This window comes from Narcine bancroftii, chromosome 4, assembly GCF_036971445.1.
Source record: "Narcine bancroftii isolate sNarBan1 chromosome 4, sNarBan1.hap1, whole genome shotgun sequence".
NCBI lineage: Eukaryota > Metazoa > Chordata > Chondrichthyes > Torpediniformes > Narcinidae > Narcine > Narcine bancroftii.
Genome location: NC_091472.1, coordinates 34650316 through 34674569, shown reverse-complemented (window position 1 = coordinate 34674569; position 24254 = coordinate 34650316). Strand labels below are relative to the sequence as shown.

At 42.9% G+C, this 24254-nt stretch overlaps 1 long non-coding RNA gene across 1 annotated transcript; it reads left to right on the top strand.

The window, feature by feature from the left end:
* Positions 1–7627: 7627 nt before the first annotated feature.
* On the top strand, positions 7628–23038 carry LOC138759802 (uncharacterized). Its single transcript, XR_011355096.1, has 3 exons — positions 7628–7762; positions 17634–17807; positions 22224–23038. It is a non-coding gene; the product is annotated as an uncharacterized lncRNA (long non-coding RNA).
* The last annotated feature ends 1216 nt before the right edge of the window (positions 23039–24254 follow it).

Below are 24254 nucleotides of genomic sequence, written 5' to 3'. Positions count from 1 at the left end.
AATGGGGGGGGGGGGGGGGGGGCGGGGGGGGAGGTCATGGTTTTCATCAGGGGTTGAGCCTTTTCAGCATAGTTGGGGACCCATTGTGTGTAATAGGAGAAGAGCCCCAGGCACCTTTTTAAAGCCTCTGTGGTAGAGGTAATACCAGAAGGGGGCGCATATGCTCAGGGTTGGGGACAATCACACCATGCTCCACCATGTATCCTAGAATCTCCAGCCACTCTATGCTGAAAACTCTTCTTCTAGTTATATTTTAGGTTGAGGGCTTTCGCAGGGGTCAGGTACCTCCGCAGGTTGTCATTGTGTTCTTTCTGATCATGGCCTCACATGGTGACATTATCCAAGTATGGTTAAGTGGTTTTTAACCCATTGTCATCCACCATGTGGTCAATTTCCCTTTGGAACACCGACACCCTGTTTGTAGGGCTGAAAGGGGCCCGTAAGAATTGATACAATCAAACATTGGCCTTAAATGCTGTGTAGGGCTGGTCCTTTGGGCGGATAGGGAACTGATGGTACGCTGACTTGAGATCTATGGTCGAATGGAATCTCATTCACCATGTCTTCAGGGGATAGGCATCCAATAGGGTGAATCAGTTGATGGTTTGACTGTAGTCAATCACCATCCGGTTCTTCTCTTCCCCCTTTACCACCAGCACCTGTGCCCTCCATGGACTATTACTGGGTTCTATTATGCCCTCTTTCAGCAACTGTTCCACCTCAGACAATAAATTCCCTGTCCTCCAGGTTGTACTGTCTACTCTTAGTGGCCACTGGCCTACAGTCTGGGGTGAAGTGTTGGAACAGTGGGGAGGGAAGGACCCACAAGGGTGGCCAGGCTGCAGGTTGGTAGCGCTGCCCGGCCGTCAGGTGCATGATTGGGCCTCTCCAAAAAGTGGGGGGGTGGGGGGGTGGGACCTCCCAAAACTGGTTGTTACTGACTGTGAGTGGGAAATCCAGTCCCAAAATGACGGGGGTAGAGAGATGTGTATCACCAACAGTCTGAATGTTTTTTATTTTGTCCCTCCCACAGTTAGGTTCACAGAGTACATCCCGCAGATTTCTGTTGAGAGGAACGGTGGCTAGGGGACACAGTCAGGGTATAGTGTTTGTCAGTGCCTGGGTGTATGAAACACTTGGTGCTCCCCATGTTGAACAGGCAACCCAAGGTGTGACGGTTTACCTCGATGTACATCATGGAACATCCAAGCTGTTGTGGTTGACTCTGGTCCAAGATGATCAAGGCTAATGTCAGTTCTCTGTCTGACCCGCTGCTGTCGTGTTGTTGAGTCGGTGGCCACCAAGATGTCCGCCTGGGAGATCACGAATATGGCCGCCCCCATGGATCGCACGCGGTGTGGCCTAGAAGTGAAGCCGGCAGTGATGTCCCTCCTTGTCGTGACGTGAGCCTGGAAGTTCGATTCTCCACAATTGGAAGTGACGACTGGAGGAGCTTGATCCACAGTGGCGACGTGGGTGTGAGCTGCACACGGCGCTGCTCATGCGAGATTTATTGGCATACCCTTGCACCATGCCCTTTTCTCTGGCAGCTCGAGCAGGTCGTGCTACATGCAGGATAGTACTTTGGCGGATGTTTCCTCTGGTCACAGTAGTTTCACCTCATGTGCTTGGCAGTTGTGGTGGCCGTCAGGGGTAGGGGCTCAGAATCCCAAGATGGCACCAACCATTCTGCATATCTGGGGACCTCATGGATCACGAGATAGGCCTCTGCATTCTTCTGGGCCGTCACCATGGCTCAGTCCATCTGCACAACCTCCTGTAGGGATCAATTGCTCTTCTCCAGGAGTCATTTGCGGATGTGTTGGGAGCAAAATCCAGCAACCAGCCCGTCGTGGATGAGCTTCACTGCTGTCATGTCCCGGAACCTGCAGTCTCCTGTATGGCCCACATGAACTTGTTGACTGACTCACCTGTGCCTTTGCATCAGGAGTCATGCTGGAATCACGTGTACATGATGCTCCTCAGTGCCCTGTACTGCTGCCAGAGCAGGGCTATTGCCTCTTCATATTCCATGCAATCTCGGGTCAATGGTATGCACGATGGCCTACCACTGCGAATAGTAGGTCATACTCATCGCTGTCTGCTGTGATCTCATGATGCCTCACGTAGGCCCTCAAGCAGTGTAGCCACATGTCGAATTTCACAGAGGCCTCTGGGTCTTTGGGGTCAATTTACAGCTTCTCCAACAGAATCGCCTTGTTCATGGCCCTTAAAGCTTTAGACCAATAAATTGTGGAGCGGCACAAAGTAAGGGCCAAAGGATTTATTGCTCTAAAGATCTAAGCTGGCTCAAGTCCAAGGGCAGGTGTGAGGGAGGAGACTAGAGCTCTCAGCCTTAATTAGAGGTCTTAGGGGGATGGGTTACCGGTTCCACAGGAGGACCAGCCTGCTCAGCTCTGTGGGGAATGTGCCCACAATACCGTGTCCCACCACACAGTGTCCTTTTGATGAACTGTCATGGGAATTCGGTAGTGCTGAATTGATTTGAGTGATGTGTTCTGCTTTCCCTGCAGCAACTAATTATGACCAGGAATTGGATTTGAGTCTCCGTGGCTGGGCACAAGTCAAGGTGATCAGACATTTTATGGTTTCAGTGCCTGTTAGTAAATTAGAGAACTTGTATATCTGGAAGACTATTGAACAGATTGAAGATAGACCAGATGAATGTGCATTGCTTTTGTGAAACAATGATTTTAGTGGATGAAATAGGTACCCAATTATGAAAATTGGATGCAATGTAAATAAAAGAATTGACAATAGGACTAATCTCTATTTTACAGTAGTGAAAAATTAGCAATAATTAGCCCCTTCTGCATCTCTCCTGAACTTTAATTCCATATTTCAAAACACATTCAAATGTTTTTGCACTGTCTGTACACACAGTGAAGATCTACTGTACTGGGCAGAATGGCTTTTTCATTGTTCCACTTATTTTGATCTAAACAGGTTTTCAGCTGTGAATCTTTTAATTTAACTACTTGTAGCGTGAATAAAAGCTCTCACGACTGGAGGGAGAACAAATGCTTTTATTAGCTTATAACTAAGGGTAGTGTCTCACAGTGGTGTTCAGAGTGGTTCTGGATTTAGGTGGTGTGATAGTACAGATCTATCACCAATGTATATAGTGTATATAGTTACAGTATCTAGACTGTGCTTACAGCGATTGGCTGAGAGCTTAGCCACGCCTACTGTCTGGGTCTTAAAGGGTTGTGTCCCTAGCCAGGTTGGATCATTCCGGACTGGTCGGCCACCTGGGAAGAGCTCCTGTCTTTTGCTAATAAAAGCCTTGGTTTGGATCAACAAGTCTTTGATTCTTTCGACAAGCTCTACATGGACACAAACTGATTCCTTTTAATCAGCCATGAATCTTGCCCCATCAGGGTTTTCCAGATGATAACCTCTTTCTTTCAGGTCACCAAAGAGTTCCTTTTTGTTTCAAGTGAAACATTAGACAGCCAGTCCTCTCATCTTGTATGAACCACGAGGGCTTTGACCAGACTGAACCAAGAACTCACAACTCGGCTTCAAAATGCGGTTTTTCCACAAGCTTGACAACTTGTCCTGTTCCAGTCCCAACTGCTGCTACTGAATGGTAGAACTATAGAACTCTCTCTCTCAGAGAAACAGCCTGGTGACTCTCTGCTCGCAAAACCACATGACTCTCTTAGAACACCAATCTCCACTCAGACAGCATGCAGCTCTGAACCTACTCCTCCGAGTTCTTTCATTTGTTGCTTTTCATAACAGTCTCTGTAGGCACTCTCCAAAGCTTTTACAAAGGCCTTTGAAGCCAAACAGTCTGGCTTGAGCAGAGCTCCAGTATTTTAAATGAGATCTATTTTGAAGTGTTTGATTGTGACCTACACTGAAAACCTGCCACAATTTATCTCCCCAAAACATATCTAAATACAATATAAAATACAACATAATTTGTCACATCTGACATTGCAAAGATAGTCATCTCAGTGTTTTAAATAACCCTGTCCCAACGTGTTCCCTCCTGTGGCCAGCAGACAAGTCCAGTGCTGATCGAGGTGGTGATGCAGGGCTTTCCACTGCCATGGAGCAGGGATTCCATCCATGGTCTCCACATGTACTCTCCCTGGCCCTGAAAACAACCTTCTTGTGTTTTGTTTTATTCATTCCCATCTCCCCTCTTGCGATTCCCAGACTTGGCCAGTGCTGGAGAATCGTCCACAGCTTCTGCTGGAATCTAAGGTTTTCTAACAAGAAACTCTTTTTGTTTTAAACCCGGGAATACCATCCTGTTCTGCTTAATCTCTCTCCTATTCGTTCCAGGGATCATTCACATGCCTGAAACTGTGCTCTTGTAACAGTCCCGATCCCCATGATATGCATTCCTGTTTGGAACCTGGGGATGTCCCAAAGTGCTTTGCAATGAGTTTCTGTTTTAATGGGAAGAAACAGAGCAGGCTGCACACCGACACTTGAGTCTGGAAGGCCTTTTGACTTCAGGGCCACTTTGCCAGCCTTCCAGACCATGGTGTTCTCCTTTTAAACTTGCTCGTTCCCCCAGGGGTTGTAGCTAGTAGTCCTGCTGGAAGTGATGCCCTTCACCAGCATGTAGTTTGTCACTCATAAAGGATGAGCCCAGATTGCTATGAATATAGCCGGGATACCCGAACAGGGCAAAAATGGAGTCTAGGGGATTTATAACTGACAAAATTGCTGTGTCTGGACATGGAATGGCAAATGGGAAGCAGTAGTACTCATCAGTGATAGAGAGGAAAAAGGTGTTCCCATTCGTGGAGGGGAGAGGTCCCTTAAAATCGACACTGAGCCATTCAAAGTGCTGGATGACTTGATCAGGTGCACCTTTGCGCAGTGGTAGAAGTGTGGCTTGCACTCCATGCAGACCTGACAAGATCTGGTCATTTCCCTAATGTCTTCCATGCAGTACGGCAGATTGTGCACCTTGACAAAATGAGCCATGTGGGGTAACCCCTGGATGACAGAGATCATTATACATAGATTGTAGTTGACCAGTGTGTGCAGAGGCATAGCTTCCTCTAGACAAGGCATCTGTAGTGTCATTAAGGGCTCCTGGCTGATAGGCGATGTCATAATTGTAGGTGGAGAATTCGATCCTCCACCCAGCAATTTTGTCATTTTTGATTTTGCCCCCTTGACAGTATTAAACATAAATGCGACTGAGGGCTGGTCATTGAGGAGCGTTAATTTGCTACCTGCCAGGTGGTGTCTCCAGTGCCTCACGGCTTCTACAATGGTTGAGCCTCCTTTTCTACAGATGGGTTCCGGAGCTCATTGCCTTGTAATGTCTGAGAAAAAAATGCAACCAGCCTGCCTACCTGGTTGAGGGTAACGGGCAGGGATACATCTGAAGCATCGCTTTCTACTTGGAAAGTACATTCTCGTCCACCACGAGCATGCGGCTTTCGCAATGTGGTTCCAGAGGTAGTTTAAAGCCATCTGGGCTTCAGCTGAAAGGGGGAAAATAATGCTTTTAAGAGAGGGAGAATCTTATCAGCAGATTGAGGGATCCATTGGGTGTAATATGAGAAAAACCCCAGGCATCTCCTCAAAGCCTTTGTGGTCCTGGGTATGGGGAGCTTTAACAGGGGGTGTATCCTATTGTAGCCAAGGATAGCCAGCCGTTTAGTCCTGAACACACACTTGTCAGAGTTATAAGTGAGGTTCAGGGCTTTTGCCAGTTGGAGAAAACTCTGGAGGTTGGCGTCATGGTCTTCCAAGGTATGGCCACAAATGGTGACCTTATCAAGGTAGCGGAAGTTAGCCTTCAATCCATACACATCCACCATTCTGATCATCTGCTTCTGGAAGATAGAAACCCATTAGTGATACTGAAAGGAACCCTCAAGAATTGATAGAGATGACCGTTAACTTCAAATGCCATATATGAATGGTTCTTGGAATGGATTTGGAGCTGGTGATAAGCAGCTTTCAGGTCGATGGTCGAACAGACCCGATACTGCGCAATATCATTCACCAAGTCTGCAATTCGAGGGAGGGGGTATGTGTCCAGGAGTGCGTACTGATAAATAGTTTGGCTATAGTCAATTACTAGCCTGGACTTATTTTCTTATCACCACTTGCGCTCTCCACGGGCTGGTACTAGGTTCGATGATACCTTTGTCGAGCAGACATTGTGTCTCAGACTTTATAAAATCTTGGTCTGCTGTACTGTACCTCCTGCTCTTGGTAGCAATAGGTTTGCAGTGTGGGGACAGATTAGGGAAGAGAGGAACGGGGCACAGATATGGGACATCATCAGAAGTCTGAATTTTTTAAATTTTGTCGTTCCCCCCCCCCCCCCCCCACAGTTGGCTTCACAGAGCACTTCCCACATATTCAGTGTGGAGAGGCTGCATGTGGGTTCTGATTTTAGGGGCTCTCCATTATAGGCCGGAGGGGACCAGAATACTCCAAGGTCACACTTTTAAGGTGACACAGGAAGTCCAGACCCAACTGGAGCACACAATTCATCAAGTACTTGCAGGCAAAATTTACAGAAATTCCCCCCTCCCCCCTTCAAATGACAGATGTATGATACAATGTTGTTGAACATGCGTAGAATGCGAATGAGATGCCAGGAATATGCGGTAATTAGTGGGATACATCTTCAGGTTGTATTTTTGCACAGTTTGTGAGCCTATGAAGCTTTTAGTACTGCTGGTGTCCTTTAGGCATTTAGTTGAATGTCTATTTACCTTCACAGTCACTATGGAGTTCCTGAGCTGGTGAGGTCTGTCCTGAACTAGAACCATCGAGGCCAGGTCCCCAGAGATTCCATACTCCTCACTGGAGTGGCCCCCACCATCCTGGGTTTCCCTGCATGGGTAAGATGGCGTTGGCCTCGTGGCGTGGCAAGATGGCCGCCCTCCTTCCTCCTCCGATGATGATGGCATCGAGTTTGAATTTGGGTTGCAGCAAGATGGCTGCTGACCTTTTCACGCTGTTTCCTCACTGCCACTGCCACCTTCCATCAGTGTGTAGCCCAAAAAGTGGGTTTGGGTGAATGTGGGGCAGACGGCTTGGGGCTGGAATTGGATCCGGGAGCAGTGCAGGCCGTGGACTTCCCCAGGCTTTTCCTCACACGGCAAACCCTTACTCGATGCCCTTTTTTGCCACAGCTGGAACACACTGAGTCTTTAGCCGGGCAATGAGATGAGGGATGCTGGCTCTTGCCGCAGAAAAAAACACTCCCCAGCATGGAAAGCGGCAGCCGTTAGGGCTGGAGTAGTGGGAGCAGCCGATCCTTGGAAGGGGTCACCTGGGTGAGCGAGCTCGCTGGCTTTGAGGTCATTGTTCTTGAACTTGGCCTGTTCCAATGATTTGGCCAGTTCAACGTGGCTATCCAGGTCCTTCTTTCCCAACTCAAGCACAGTTGAGTTCACTACCTCATGTACCTCGAGTGGACTCCCATGACTAGAGTGTCCAGGATCTGTTCTTCCTCACAAACACGGTCCTTAGCTACTTCATACCTGCACTTCTTTCCAAGTGTCCACAGATCCAGCAGGTAGTCATCGATGGTCTCTCCTGGCTGCTGTTGATGTAGAGCAAGACAGTGCCTCACTAGGACCTTCTTCTGTGATTTCAGGTACCGATCCTTCAAAGCCTTGATGGCAGTGTCATATGTAGAGCAGTCCCTGATGACTGCATACCCTTTCGTTCCTACCCTCAAAACGAGTGTGGACCTCCTGAGTTCATTGGTGTGGAAGACATCTCTGGTCGCGTTCAGGTAGGCTTGGAAGCAATCTAGCCTGTACGTGAACTTCTCAGCCGTGTTGGGGACAGAAGATCTATCAGCAGCGTGCCAGGCTTAAGTAGTACTTCCATCGTTAGGGAATAAGCTAATAAAATTTTAGCCCGAATAAAAGCTCTCATGACTGGAGGTTATAACAAGCTTATAACTATGGGTAGGGTCTCACAATAGTCTTCAGAAGGGACTGAGTTTAGGCGGGAAATCAGGGTTATATATGAGCAGATGGGGGCAGAGCCAGCCATTAGCACAACACACTACCAGTGAATCCCAGTTCACTGCACTACTTGCTTCACAAAGAACGGTAAAGCATAAGGTTGTTTCCAAGATGAATCTTGAGATAGTTACTGGAAAATAGTTTCTGCTTTGCTGCCTGCTAATTGGCATAGATTCATTAGTCATTAACTATGTGAGTTAGCCTTCATTGCTAGAGGGATTAAATTTAAGAGCAGAGAGTTAATACTGCAACTATACAAGGTACTGGTGAGGCCACATCTGGAGTACTGCCTACAGTTCTGGTCTCCTTACCTGGTTCACCAAATTGATTCCAGGGATGAAGGGGTTAGCCTATGAGGAGAGAATGAGTCGTCTGGGACTGTACTCACTTGAATTTAGAAGAATGAGTGGGGATCTTAAAGAAAGGTATAAAATTATGAAAGGAATAGATAAGATAGAGGTAGGCAAGTTATTCCCATTGGTGGGGAAGACTAGAACATGGAGACATAGCATCAATATTCAGGGTAGTAAGTTTAGGACAGTGATGAGGAGGAACTGCTTTTCCCAGAGGGTGGTGAATCTAGGGAATCTGTTGCCCATTGAAGCAGTGGAGGCAACTTCTGTACAAATATTTAAGACAAGATTTCTACATAGTAAGCTGTGGTGATACGACCACCAGTCCACTGCAGGGGGCGATCTCTGTACCTGCAGGAAGACCACCTAAGGGCTGACTCCATCTTGCTGGCTTTCAATCAGCTGACCTGAATAGATCCCCTAGGGGGCTGAGTCCACCTGGCTGGCTGTCAATCAGCCGACCCACATATAGACCTGAGCCGGCCCATGCTGAGCCAGTCACACAGGAGCAATCGAAGTGTGAACTGGTGTTCAGACTTTTTCTGAATAAAGCCTGTTGTGCAGCCTTTCAAGTTTTGTGCTTGCTCGCTGCTACCTCAGCACACCACATCAGGGAATTAAGGGATATGAGGAAAAGGCAGGGAGGTGGAGATGAGTCTATCATCAGATCAGCCATGATGACATTGAATGGCATACCAGGCTCGATGGGCCAGATGGCCGACTTCTGCTCCTATTTCTTATCTTCTTATGTCAATATCAGGATTATGTATATTGTGAGAAATGTGCTCAGCCAGATTGAGCACCCTTTAAACATCTGAAGCTGTGCTTATTTTTCAGGCAGACAGCTTAAAATGTGACATTTTAAAAGGAAAGGTTCACTCCCAGTGACTTAAAGGTCTGTTTCTGGCCACATGCTGTTTTGCTACATATAAACACAAAAAGAACAAGAACTAGAAATTATTCATACCAAGCTGTTTCTCAAGATTCCATGCAAATATAAATCTTCTTCATGAACTCTGCTGAAGGAAAATTTTGTAACAATTATGTCGGGAAATGTCACGGTATTTTCAGCTAGCTTTAAAATTGACCTTTGCAATATCAAAGACTGCAGTTTAGGGAGTTGGGGGATTTTATTTATGTTCCATATGTTCTCTTTATATCATCAGTAAAGCTTCAGCTATGTAGTCATGGATCCTGCAAGAAAATCTGAAACAGGCAGCCGCCATATCTTAGAATATGTTTGGAGCCAAGGTCTTAATTGAATACTTTTCACCTGTATTTAATGTGGGTGAGAATATGGAAGCACATGAATTCAGGAAAGATAAGTGATATCCTGAGGTATATCAACATTATGAAGGAGAAGGAATTGGCAGATTTGAATCCCATAAAGTTGGATAAATGCCTGGATCCCTGCCAGGTATATCCTGGGACATCGTTGGAAGTAAGGGGAGAAATTGCTGGGGCCATAACACAGATTTTTGTATAATATACAAAAGTGTTGAAGGAGCCCAGTGAGTCACGTCCATGAAAAGCAATAGGCAGTCAATGTTTCGGGCCAGAGTGCTTCATCAGGATACTGAAAATCAGGAAAATGCTAGAATAAAGAGGGTGTGGAAGAGGGAAAGGGAGGAGCACAGGCTAGACAGGCATGTTGGTGGGGGAAGAAGAGAAAGGAGGTGATGAGGAGGAGACAGGGGGCTGAGAAAACTGCTCTTTAATTGGAGAAAGGAAGAGTAAGGGGTGGAGAGGAAGGATGATGTAGGTGATAGGCATGGGAAAAAGAAGGGAAGGAAAGGAGTCAGAGGGGTAAAGGAAAGTGAGAGAACAGAGGGTGGGTTTACCAGAAATTAGAGAAGTCAATATTAATACAATCTGGCTGAAGACTGCTGAGATGGAACATAAGGTGTGGTTCCTCCAATTTACTTTTTGGCCTCAATCTGGCAGTACACGAGGCCATAGACAATGGGATGTGGAATTGAAATGGCTGGCCACTGGGCTGTTGCAGTGGACAGGTTGAAGGTGCTCAATGAAGCAGAGATGTTTCTATCTTCATTATCCATGGGAAGACTGGAGGGAGGTCATTGTTGTTCTATCTTTATTTGGAAAGTGCTGCGAAGACAAGCTGGGGAACTGCAGACCAGTGAGCCTAACATCAATGGTGGTAAAGTTACTGGGAAACAATGTACCTTATATAGCAAAGACAAATATTAGCTTGAGTTCTTCATCAAGGTATGGAAAGATGTCAGCAGGAATCAGAACAAAATGGTGTGGGGGAGGAGCATGGTCCCAAAGGCAGGAGGTAATAGGTACATAAGGGAGGGAGGGCACAGCAGCAAACAGGAGGAGGAGCGGTGGCTCTCTGAATAGAGAGGGAAGAGGATGGAGAGCTAAGAGAATGAAGATAAGGGGAAAGGGTAAGGGAGAGAGAATGGAGAGTAGACTAGCAGAAACCGGAGAAGTTGATGTAAATGCCATCCAGTTGGAGAGTGCCCAGATGGAAAATAAAGCATTGTTCCATCAATTTTCTGTTAAATAAGAGAAAATAAATCAGAATATAGGATGGAGATCTGGAAACTGGTTAGATGGTTTCAGAACAACCACCTTGTTTTCAATGTCAACAATATGAAGGAGCTTACTATGGAATTTAGTAAGTGGAGGGGGAACCAAGGCACCAAGCAGCTGTCCGCTTTGATGGGAGAGAGGTGGAGTTAGTACCTTCATGTTCCTGTAAGTCCACAATCAGAGGACCTCTCCTGGAGCCAGCACATCGAGCGACCATGAAGAAGGCACACCAGCACCTCTACTTTCAAAAGAATTTGAGGAGTTTTGACATGTCATTGAACACTCTAATAAAAGTACCCTGTGGATAGTATACTGACTGATTGCAATATCCTGAAGGATCCTTCATCACGCTGTTGGCAACCTCTTCTCGCTGACACCAAGTTCAAGTTTATTGTCATCTGATTGTACAAGTACAATCCAATGAAACAGGGTTCTCTGGTCCTCAGTGCAAAAACATAAAAACACACATCCGAACATAGCACAGACACAGACAAACAATACATACACTGTTCCTATGTACATAAATAAAAGTAAATAAATACCTTTTAATAAATAGTGGAGTCTCAAAGGGTTTGTGTGAGCAGATCCTTTGGTCCTTCAGCAGTCTCAATGCCTGTGGGAAGAAGCTGTTCCTCAGCCTGGTGGTGCTGGCTCTGATCCTCCTGGATCTCTTTCCTGATGAGAGTAGCTGAAAGATGCTATGTGTGTGGGTGATTGGGGTCCTCAACGATTTTGCGAGCCATCTTCAGACAACGATACTAGTAGATCACATCAATGAGGGGGAGGGAGACCCCAGTGATCTCCTCTGCTGCTCTTATAATCCACTGGATTCACCTCCAATCCAATACTATAGAGCAACCGTACCGCATTGTGATACAGCCAGACAGGACGCTCTTGGTAGAAAGTTGACAGGATGGTGGCCGGTAGCTTTGCCCGCCTCATTCTTCTCAGGAAGTGCACCTTCCTGACAAGTGAGGAGAAGTTGTGTGACCAGGATAGGTCACTTCTTAACTGATATCTGAAGGTCCTGGTGCACCCTCCACTACTAAAAAATTAATGTGTAGTGGAGGTTAGTTGTCCCTGGTCCTCCTGAAGTCCACAAACGTCTCCTTTGTCTTGTCCATGTTGAGACTCAGATTGTTATTCTTGCACCATGTGACTCTCATTGTTGCTGATGAGCTCAACTGCTGTCATATCATCTGCAAAGTTCATATCTCTGTTGGAGCTGGATTTATGTATCAGCTGTAAATCAATAGCTAGAATTGGCTGAGTATGCAGTCCTGAGATGTGCCAGTGCTCAACATGATGGTGCTTGACATTCTACTGCCAACCAGGGCAGACAGTGGTCTTTCTGTTAGAAAGTCCAAAATCCAGTTACAGAGAGACATGTTGAATCCCAGTGAGGACAGCTTCTCCAATAGTCTCTGGGGAATTATCAAATTAAATTCCAAGCTGAAGTCGATGAGCAGTAGCCTGACACACAAGGCATTATTCTCTAGGTAGGTTAGGATGGTGGGGCAAGACTATAGCATCATCAGTGGAACTGTTCCATCTGTAGGCAAATTGAACTGGGGTCCAGTGTCTTTGGGAGATGTGCTTTGATGTGTTCCAGCACCAAGCATTCAAAGCATTTTATAATAGTGGAAGTCACTGCCACAGGGCAGTAGTTGTTGAGGCCGGTTACTGTCACCCTCTTTGGTACTGGGATGATGGTGGCTGTCTTGAAACCTATGGGGTCCTTCTTCAGGAAGAGGATGCAGAAGACTGAAGGCCAGAACCTCTAGCTTCAGGGGGAACAGTTATTTTCAATGGCAGTCAGACGCTAGAACTTCCCCTTATGACCCTAATCATAAACTGCTGACACCACAAAAAGTTCTGGCTCCACTTCTGAAACACCACTTTTTTTTCTTTCATGACTGTAACTGCGAATATTTATTATCTTTCTATAGTTCCCTGAAAATGGTGAGATAGATGAAGAAAACTATAAAATGTTATCAGTTGCTGTAAATTAATGACAATTGTTTCCAGCCTAATGTACAAATGTAAATAAACATCTTGTGCCAGTCACATAGCCTCGGTTGGAGCTGGATTTATGTTTCAGCTTTGAATTAATAGCTGGAATTGGCTGAGTATGCAGTCCTGAGATGTGCCAGTGCTCAACGTGATGGTGCTTGACATTCTACTGCCAACCAGTATTTATGTGCAGGACATCCAGAAAAGGTGTACGGAAAATACTGTAGAGATTGTGTACACTTGCTTCCTAGTAATGCTGCTGACTGCTGAGCTTCAGCTAATCAGATTTACTTGTATATTTTTTAGGACTACATCATGTATTTGTTGGTCGCACTGCTTTGATCCTTTCACAGGTGACAAGTGTCAACGTTTATTTTGTAAAACTGAATCTGAAATAGCTTCCAGAAAAGCATTAATTTCAAAGTATGTACTTGTACAAATCACAAACCTTTTTCAGTGGATGGAGAATTTCTAAGGGCACATGTTTTCATGGGGGTATATTATTAAAAACTGGGAGCACTCTTCATTTCAAGATTTAGCTTTGCATCAATTTCAAGTTCAAGCTATTCATTTTTCTCTGAGAGAGAGAAGAACTAGGTGATTAAGAACAGATATATTTCAAAAAGGGATAAAATTAACATTCTGAGTCTTGGGCTTTGCTTGTTTTAGTTCAGTTCCTGTTTCATAAATTAACACTGCAGGAATATCATCAAAATAAAGAAGGTCCATTTTAAAATTAATTTTAATAGAAGAGCAGCATGGTTGGTGGAGTGGTTCGCGCAAAGCCTTTATAGCACCAACGAGTGGGACCAGTGTTCAAATTCCACGCTGTCTGTAATGAGTTTGCACATTCTCCCTGTGTCTGCATGGATTTTCCTTAGGGGCTCCAGTTTCCTCCTACCATTTGAAATGTACTGGGGGCTGTAGATTAATTTGGTGTAAATTGGGTGCCACGGCTTCGTGGGCCAAAATGGATTGTGTCCGTGCTGTTTGTATAAATTCTTAAAAATTAAAATAATTTATTTTTTTAAGGCATATGGTATGCTTTCCTTCATCATCCGAGATGAAGGAGGTGATCAGCAAATCAATGAGCAAGCCAAGGCTACTGTCTAGATAATTTTAACCTAAATTTGTATAGCAAATACATAGATATAGCAGAGGATTCTCTACCAGCTAGGCTGTATCTGTGTCGAAGCCAGTAAAAACACTGAAATGCTGGCTCAGGTGGTCTTTTCAGCATCTATATGAGACTAAAATATGTTGCCAACGTTTCGGGCCTGAGCTCTTCTTCAAGGAAAAATCGGAAAAGTCAGAGGCAGGATACATCAGAAAGTCTCAGCATTCAAACAATGGGAGAGGAATCCAGACCAACAAAAGGTGTTAATTTGATGTGTTAAGGGTCTAAGGTGGAATTTATCATGTCTGTGTGAAAGGATACAGGGAATGGAGAGCTGGGAGAAGCAGGGGGTGGGGGGCTGGGTTTTAACGAAAGCCAGGGAAGTCGATATTAATGCCATCTGGTTGGAGCGTGCCCAGTTGGAAGATGAGGTGTTATTCCTCGAGTTTATGGGTGGAATGTTGAAATAGGTGGTGTAGAAGCCAACACATTTTGTTGTCTACATTGCAATAATGGTGAAATTATCGGCATTCACTATTGTTACACTGTTAGCAGGAGTTAACTGGGAGCAGCAATTATTGAGCAATCCACAACTGACATGTAGTTGTTAATTAAGGCCTAGCTAATTGGAGTCCAGGCCTGGCATATTCTAGAAAGAAAGTAGGGCAGGGATGGCAAGGTAAGCTAACCATGGATGAGGAGAGAGACCATGAATTTAATCAAAAAGCACATGTGAAGTTGAGTAAGATCAAAATCAGACCTTGAAGGTATCTAATGGTTGCAGGAAAGAGTTCGAGAAGGGACATAATGTTATGAACTAACCAATCTCCATTAATACTAACACAGGAACAGCAATGGAAGATTCATCAGACAGTGGTAAATTCAAAATAATAGTTTTCATTAAAGTATTAGCCACATAACACTTCTCACTTAGCTTTAAACTTTCTTAACTTCAAGCTTAAACCCCATTATGCAAAAATGTAATTGTATAAATGTGTGTGTATTAAAGTCCAAACTATTTGAGTTTAAACTTGAGTCTGATAAGTTAATTTTACAGTCCAATTTCAAACATCTTGTTGATCGGAATCTTTTAAATTTGTGGTCCAGAAGAAGTTATAAAGCAAGATTTCTTTCAAATTCTCACTTCCTTTTGATGAGTTGTCTTTCAGAGAGATATTTTTCACATGAGTGTTCTCCTCTATTGCTTGAAGATTCTGGAATCTGCCCTCTAATAACAAAAAGAGACAGTCCGAAGTGGTCTTGCTTACTTTAAAGCCACTTCGAACAGCACCTCCTACTTCTCCAGAGAATACTGTCAATCTTCTTCTTCTTCTGGCTTCTTCTTCTGGTCTAAAGATGCCTCTCCCTTTGAATATATCTACCCTTAAAATCATATGAAATTATATCACTAATGGGGTCAATCTTAATTCATGGAAAAAATGTGATCAGTTATTGGAATTTTAAATAGTGGCCAACTCCAATTTCTTGTAACCCTGTGATCTTCTAACTTGGCTTGCAGACATCATGACGCCAAAATATGACTTCATTTCTGTTTCAAGAGGCTTAATTATATCACTCAATGGTATTTCTCTTGTTCAAGAGGTCTTAAGTAGTTATGATTCCAGAAAGTCTAACCATATGTCACTCCAAAATATTGGAGAGACATCACAGATGCTTCTAAACATTTCTTGAGTTTTAATTAAAAACACTTCAGTTTCATTATCGTATTGTTCTTCCAGACACTGCGACTCCAAATTGACACTTTGCTCTAAGTGTAATGATGTCTTTGCAAACGTGCTGTGACCCATGTGTATTCCTGTCACCAACCCAACTGCTAATTCATGAAGAAATATATTTCAACTTAACTTTAAATATTAACATTAACACGGATCCATTACAATAGGAAAGCCAAAATGTTCCATAAAATGTTCTTGGCAAATAGGATTAAATAGAGTTCCTAAGCATTTTATACTTGCATTAAAAACGAGAGGATAATTGGGGGGATACGACCACTCAAGGAGAAACAAGGCACTTTATGCTGGGAGTCAAAGGAAGTGGGTGAGGTACTAAATGAGTACTTCACACTGGTACTCACCGAGGAGAAGGACATGGACAACCGTAAGATTACTATAGAGAAGGATAATGTACTGATGAATTTTGAGTAAAAACACACAGAAATGCTGGAGGAACTCAGCCAGTCTCGCAACATCCATAGGAGGTAAGGATATGTTACTGACATTTTGGACGAAAGAGCTGGTGCTGGATACTTTGAAGAACATTAAGGTGGATAAAAGCTTAGGGCCTGATGGGATATATCTCCGGTTATTAAAAGTTGCGAGTGAGGAGATTGTTGGGGCCTTGACAAAGATGTTTGTGTCCAAAAGCATTGACGTGCAGAGGGATCTGGGGATCCAAGTCCACGGTTCCATGCAGGTAGATAGGGTGGTAAAGAAGGTGAATTGCATGCTTTGATTGATCGAGGTGCTGAGTGTAAGATTAAGGAAGTCATGTAAAATTAGTTAGGCTTGGACTATTGTGTTCAATCCTGGTTGCTCCATTACAGTAAGGACATGGAGGCTTTGGAAAGTCTGCTGAAGAGATTCATCAGAACGCTGCCTGGATTGGAAGCAATGAACTGTGGGGAGAGGTTGAATAAACTTAGGCTGTTTTCACTCAAGTGTCAGAGGCTGAGGGGAGAGCTGATAGAAGCTTAAAAATGATTAGAGGCATAGATAAGGTGAACAATCAGAATCCTTTTGTCAGAGTAAAAATGTCACACATTCTAGAAGACATGCATTTAAAGTCTGTGAAGTTGGTGAAGAAGAGTTTAAAGGAGATGTGGGGGCTGAGTTTATTTACACTGACAGTGAAAAATAGCTGGAACTCTGCCAAGGCCAATCTTAGAAGCAAATACAATTGTAGCATTTAAGAGGCTATAGATAGACAAATAAACATGCAGTTAGTAGAGCAAGCAGCGGAGTTATAAGCCCCATTAAAAGTGGCACTTGAAAGCAGGAATTATCCAGCAATTTACCAGTTCACCTACCAGTGTGAATGCTCTGGTATGGGGTGTGTGGGGTCCAAATTGACCCAATACCTAAGGGCCTAGGAAGGTTGTATGAGAGCCGATCTGTTTTGAATCAACTACAGTGTCAACGGGCGACCCTGTATGCCAAGTTGAATTAGTGACGCGCTGATGATATTCTTGTGTGCGACCTCCTGGAGGAGGAGGGCAGACAGGTATTTTTGGATTTTTGTGATTTACTAATAATAAAAGATAATGATGGTGAACTAGTGGGTTGGGGGGGGATCCAGGAGGTGTGCGAGCTCCTCTCGATAAAGGCTAAGGAGGAAATTTCCAAACATATAACAAGCACAGTGATAGATGACCACTTATACGAGAGGGTTACCTGTAGGCTTCGGGAGAAGGCCCAGGTGATCAACAAGCTGAAGAATCTTTGTATGAAGTTTCTTAAGATTGTTGATCACAATAAACTGCTTTGCACATTAGTCCAATTTTTCTCATGTGTTTTGTAATTTTACAATTAGCCATCTTGCTAATTTCCCATGTGTTCCATTGCTTTCCAGGATCCGAGGGGAGGAGGAAGAGGAAGAAGCCGAGTCGGATGCAGGAGTCATCACTGAGATCAGGGGCTTGCTCTGTGAGATCAACCGGAATGACCTGGAATGTGACTGCCTGCATCAGGAAAGGCAAATGGAGTGGGAGGAGAGGCTGCTGTAAGCACACCATGAAGTGGAGAGGTAGGCACAGGAGGCTGACAGGTAGGAGGGGGAGAGGAATATGGATCAATTCATCCACATGATCTCCATTCTTCAACAGAAGTTGCAGACATAATCAAGCCTGATCAGATACATGATTGGAGTGCTTGGCTCTCCTGTATGCCTCCATCCTCCCCCCTCCTCGCTCCACCCTCCTCCCTTCTTGCTGCACCCTTGCACCCTGATAAGTTACTCCATCTGGATCAGGGCGATCTGCTACCGCAGTGATCCACTCTTGCAAAAAGTGTTCTTTGTTAATCTCACATGTATAATGCAGGACACAACAGGCAATAACAATGTCAGTTACAAATGCAGTAGGGAAATCAAGTTGTTTGGCCAAGCACCTCCAGTGACCTTTGAGATGTCCAAAAGCATTCTCAACCACCATCTATGCTGAGCTCAGACGGGAGTTGAAGTTTCATTTCTGTTGATCAAGAGCGTGGAGGTTTGTAAACTCCTTCATCAGCCAATTCCTGAGTGGGTAGATGGGATCCCTGATCAGATGTGCAGGGATTTCCACTCCATTAATGGTCTTGGATACCTGTGGACAGAGCAATGCAGATATATAGGTATCTCATACAACCTCTGACAGCACAATCAGCCAGTTTTCCTGTGCCATTTAACCATGCAAGGATTGAACCTGACCTCCCAGTCACCCCCTCCTATATAAACCATTTTAGGCCTTTTCACATGATTGTGACCTTTTCGTATACATGTGACAAGGGAACACATTTCATTGCTTGAGCTACATGAGCATCACTGAACAGTGGGGAGTATTGATTACTTCATGTGGGAAGGAATACCTGCCTGCATCCTCAGTCTTTTTGTAAACAGGCCAACCCACATACACATCAATGAAGCCGGAACCACGAAAGCACAATGAAAACAAATAATTGCAACTCAGGCCATGATCTCAGCAGTTATGGTCAACAACAGCTTGAAGAACAACAGAGTGCCGCCCTTTCCGATTGTAGTAGGCTGCTGCATCGTCATATGGGGAAATGATGGGAATATGGATGCCATCGATGGCACCAGCACACATTGGATTCTCCCTTTCTGCAAACCCATCGATTGTCAACTGAAGCGTGCTCCATTCGGCTTATCAATTAAATGTTTCATGAGAGTTTCCCCCAGCATGACGGAAACTCGGTGCACTATTGTGCACACAGTTGGGACATCAAAAATACAACTGATGGATCAATATTGATACCAACACAAAGCAATGACAAGTCTGAGCTGAGGTTCTACAGGCTTTCTTCAGTTTGTTCTCCTACACCTCAGTTCTGGCTTGAGGAGCTCGATTACAAAGTCGAAAGTGTCGCGAGACATTTGAAATGGATTCCTCCACTGTTCATCATCAAAATTATCGAGGATATTAGACCAAAACATAGGCCCCTGTGGTCTCCATCTCTTCCACATAGCTATTCAAAGTGCCTCAAAATAACCAGATATCTTCATCTACAGCTAGTCAGCTCAGCTTGAGTTTCCTCCTCAAAAACTCCTTCCTGCTTCTCCTCAATTTCTCCAGGAAATTTTCCCTGAGAGTATGTAAATTGTCTTAATAAGGTTCCAACAGTGTTTGCATCATTTTATTGATAAGACTTGCCTTCAAAGTAAGAGAGCCACAAATTTTCAAAGCAATCATATGAACCTCATAGTCTCCCGCCATTACTGAGAATGAAGAGATGTCACTGCTTGTGAGTATGTAATATGTCACTCAGGACATCACCCCCTTAGCTTCACAATACCACGTAGGTAACGTTAAAGGGCACACGGAACCAATTTTTTCTTGGTCCAATGTGAATGGCCCTACCTGTATTTCATAAAGGGTTGTTCACACGCCTAATTAGTGGGTTGCCAATGTGAAAATGCCTTTACCTTAACTTGGCATCACACATCATGGGCTGATGGGCCTTTTCTTGTTCTATGAAACTGATAGTGACTAGTGAAGTCTGTTGATAAATGTGTGAATTCACAGGTGGTTGTCAGTGATATCCTTCTCTTCTACAAGCTGTTCTGCTGAAGTCCAGATAGGTACAAAGCTTTTCGAGACTGTTAAATTGACAAGGATTTCTCGTCCTTTATCTCACTGTAAAAAAGAAACATAGAAAAAGAAATACACCTATATTTTTGGTGTGTTTCGAGTTATAATTGCTTTTAACCCATTTTTCTGGACATGAAAAGACATTTTATGTGAGAAAATAATTTTGGATATCATATTTTGAAAATAATCAAGATATTTTTGAAGATTGTGTATGATATTTCAGTTTGTGCCTTAATCTCATGTTTGTGCCTCAGTTTTCTTTGACCTTCTCTTTTAAAACTATTTAATGTTAAAAAATTTAGCCCACTGTTATTTGATCGGTGAGGATTCTACAATGAAATGTTTGCCATTGATTGCTTGGTCTGCTTAATCACATCAGTGTTCTTGAATGAAATTAAGGTCATGAATCTAATAGGTCTTTGTGGGGGACTTACTTTGAAATCAGTGGTACTGTCAATATCGGACCAACAGATCAGGTCAGTGACATTTCTCGTCCTCTACTCACTGTAAACAAAAGAGTAGAAAAAGAAATACACCTTATATGAAAGGTCACAGACATGAAACATGAACTCTGGTTTCTCTTTAGCTATCTGAGCTACATGATATTCTATTATTTTTCAATTTTCCACTATTCAGTGTATTTTGCCTTTACTTATCTTTAACTTTTCTGAGCAGATTAAAAAGGATGATTGTACTTGTTTCTGAATAAATTTATGTTTAATGCATCTTTGTTTCCTGTGAATTGGAAATATTTTTCTTTATTCCATTTTTGTTTGGTTTTCCACCATCCCAAGCTGATTAACCACATAGCAAGAGTTTATGAAGCGCATTGTGCGCAAACTATTGCAACTGGGGTAATTGCAATCACACACCATCTGTACCACTAGAGCATGTAACATACACCTTTTACATCACAGAGGGGAAGATTCACTCACAGGAAAAGCTGTGAAAATATTCCAAAAAAACATTGGATTGTGACAACTGGAGGCTTCAACATGTTTCCTTTTCAACTACTTCTCTGCATGTTAGACAAACAAATATTAATGAGAGTTCAAGGAGATTTAGAAAAGTAACTGCCATATTTGTCAATATCCAGCAATATCAGAGGACTGATATATACAAGCTAAGAAAACACATGGATACAAGGTTGGAGAAATTGAATATAAACTTGTAGAGTATTGCTGCAGAAGTTACCTGACAAACAAATATTTCTGTTTGTCTGTTTATTAGTTAGACAGGAACAAAATGATCACCTCAAGTATAAAAGTGTTAAGTCATTATGATCAAATGTTTAGGAGGGAGACATTTAAACCAGCATCCCAGCAAAATGTAAAAAAAAATGGTTTATTTCACTTTTTGTAGTTAAATCTCTTGAATTAATTTTCTGTTTGTGACATTTTTACTGGTGTAATGTTCTGAACCAAAACTACTTGCTTTATCCTCTGGTGTGTTGTTTAAGTGCTGATTGAGTCTGATGTTTAAATTCAATTACCATAACCTGCACTGCGGATGTTTCCTTTTTGCTTGTCGTTGGAGATGGCAGAAAGTATCTCACGCTGGACTAGCATTTTTTGATTCTTGGTTGCAGCAGCTAAAACGATGAATCAAATGTATTAATAATTTAGTGACCCACAAGTTACAGGTGTTAAATTTCCACAAGATCCAATGCTCTTTTTATTGAGCAATATTTCGGCAGTAAGACCAAAATTGAAATTGAATTTTTTTTTCAAAAGGAATTTGTGAAAATTGTGTTAGCAGTTGCAAGAAAATGTATAGCAGTGACATGGAAATCAGGTTCCCATTTAGGAGAGGAAAGATGGCATGCAGAAATATGTATACCTCTTGAGAAAATTATATACAATCTAAAGAATAAATATGATACTTTTTTGAAAATTTGGTGCCCAAACTTGCACATTGTAGGTATTAATTTATAAAGGATTTTCCTGAAACTTTACTAACACCTTGGGATAAGTAAATGAATAATATTGAAAAGGCAAAGTTGAGTGAATGGTGGTGGTATTTTGGTAACCAGGCTTCTTTCTTTCTTTTTTTCTTTTTTTGACTATATTCTTTTCCTTTTTTTTTTCTTTTTCTTTTTCCCTTTGTTTGTCCACTTTTTTCTCTTTTCTTTGGGGATTAATATTTGGGGTGAGGGGGTTGGTGGGATATCAGGGGGTATAATATGTAACATCTACAATTGATTTTGAATATACAACTATTATCCTTTGTATCTGGATATTAAGACATGTATGAGCATTTAAGTAAAATATAAAAAACAAAAAATATATAATAATTCTGTGACCCACAGAAGCAGCTAACTGGAATTATTAATTAAATGCCATTTGTTCTTCCAGATTCTTCTGGCAGACTCTCAACATTTTAAAGAACAAAGGAACAAAATTACTGTTATAAAATGAGCTGGTACTTTCCTGTTGGTAATTTTGCATTACTGCCATGTCTGAATTTTATTGCCCCTATGTTAACCCTCTCCCATTTGCACGTCTCTTGTGGCAACATATCAGCAACCTACGAATGATGCATTAGATGCTGTACCTGTGCCATTTGCCACTGAAAGATACTTTCATTTTAAGGATGGCCTAAAGATAATAGAAATTTTTTTACTGAACTACCCTAACCATACACCTCTCCAAGACCATAAAAACCTGTCTGCCCTGTTGAAATATGATATTTTTGTACTATCTGCAACTGTGAATGTCCTTTTATACTCATTATCTAATTTTTGCCTCATGGTGTATTGTGGTAATTTAATTGTTTTATTGTTATTGGTGCATCTTTTGTAACTGTGCGGACGCAGCAAATATGAATTTCAGTGCATCAGGGCATTGTACTTATCCATATGACAATAATCTCTCATGTCAACAGTGGGATGAAGGTTTTGTTAAGCTATCCTTTCCATATTCAGTTTTCAGTCACTTCGATTAAGCCACTTAGTGAAGATCACACTTAGCTTTTCACAAAGGCAGTGCCCTTCTATATTACATGCCGAAGCACAGTCACTAATTATAATTTAGCAGTTCCAGTAGAGCCAACAACATCCTCATGGCTTCTTGACACCAACAGACCCTTCCTCATATTTTAAATATACCACACTTTTCAAAGAGTATTATTTGCCCTTTTCAATTATTGTATTAAAATAGATTATTCTGAATTAGTAGTTTATTATTCATAGAGGTTACACAAGAAAGAGAGCTTTCATTTGTGTTGAATTATTCACTCAGTCATTGATTACCAGTTCAAAAGGGCAAAGCAGTATATTTTCAATGCTAAGTCATGGAATGGTTCATGGAGATGGGTTGAAATATCCCCTCACTCACTTGTGACGAAGAAACTGCAGTTCAATTGATGTCAATGAAGCTGTATTTGAGAAGCAGGATTCAAGGTTTTGGTAAATGTCTGATTAGTCCGTAAGACAGAGGAGCAGAAATAGGTTATTCGGCCTGTCAAGTCTACCCAGAATCAGAATTTATTATCATGATCAAATCACGAAATTCATTGTTTTGTGGCAGCGTCACGGTGCAAACGTTCATATCAACCACCTTAGAAAAATAAATAAAAACAGTGCACGAAAAGTCAAAGTAAGGCAGTGCCTTTACTTCATTGGTCATTCAGGAATCTAATGGCAGCAGGGATGAAACTGTCCTTGTGGTGCTGAGTGCTCGTCTTTATGCCCCCGTACCTTTTTTTCCAATGGTAGAATGGTCTGGGTGATGGGGGTCCTTGAGGATAGAGGCTGTTTTCTTAAGACACTACCTGTTGCAGATGTCCAAAATGGAGTGATCTCTGGTGCCCATGATGTCGCAGGCCAAATTAATAACCCTTTAGAGTTTTATCTTGCCTGAACGTTGGCACTTCTGTACCAGACGGTGATGCAACCAGCCAGAATGCTCTTCTCAGTGCACCTGCCAAAGTTTTCGAGAATCTTCGGTGACATACTGAATCTCCTCAAACACCTCACAAAGTATAACCACTGGCAAGTCTCCTTCGTGATTGCATCAACATGGGGGCTCCAGGACACGTCCTTGGAGATGTTGACACCCAAGAATTTGAGGTTCTTGACCCTCTCCACTACTGAATCTTCGATGAGGACTGGATTGTGTTCTTTTGACTACCTCCTGAAGTCCACAGTCATCTCCTTGGTTTTCCTTTGGCTTTGATCATGAGCTGATTTATTTTCAGCCCCATTGTCCAGCCTTCTCCCTATAACCTTTGATGCTCTGGATGAACTTTTTCCAAAATATTCTTCTTTCTCACAAATGAAGCCAAGACAAACAAAGGAGGAGACAACCAGCAGAATATATAATCTTACTTTGTTGCTGGCTACACCTATGCCAGATAGTCAAATCAGAATATACAGTACTGCAGAA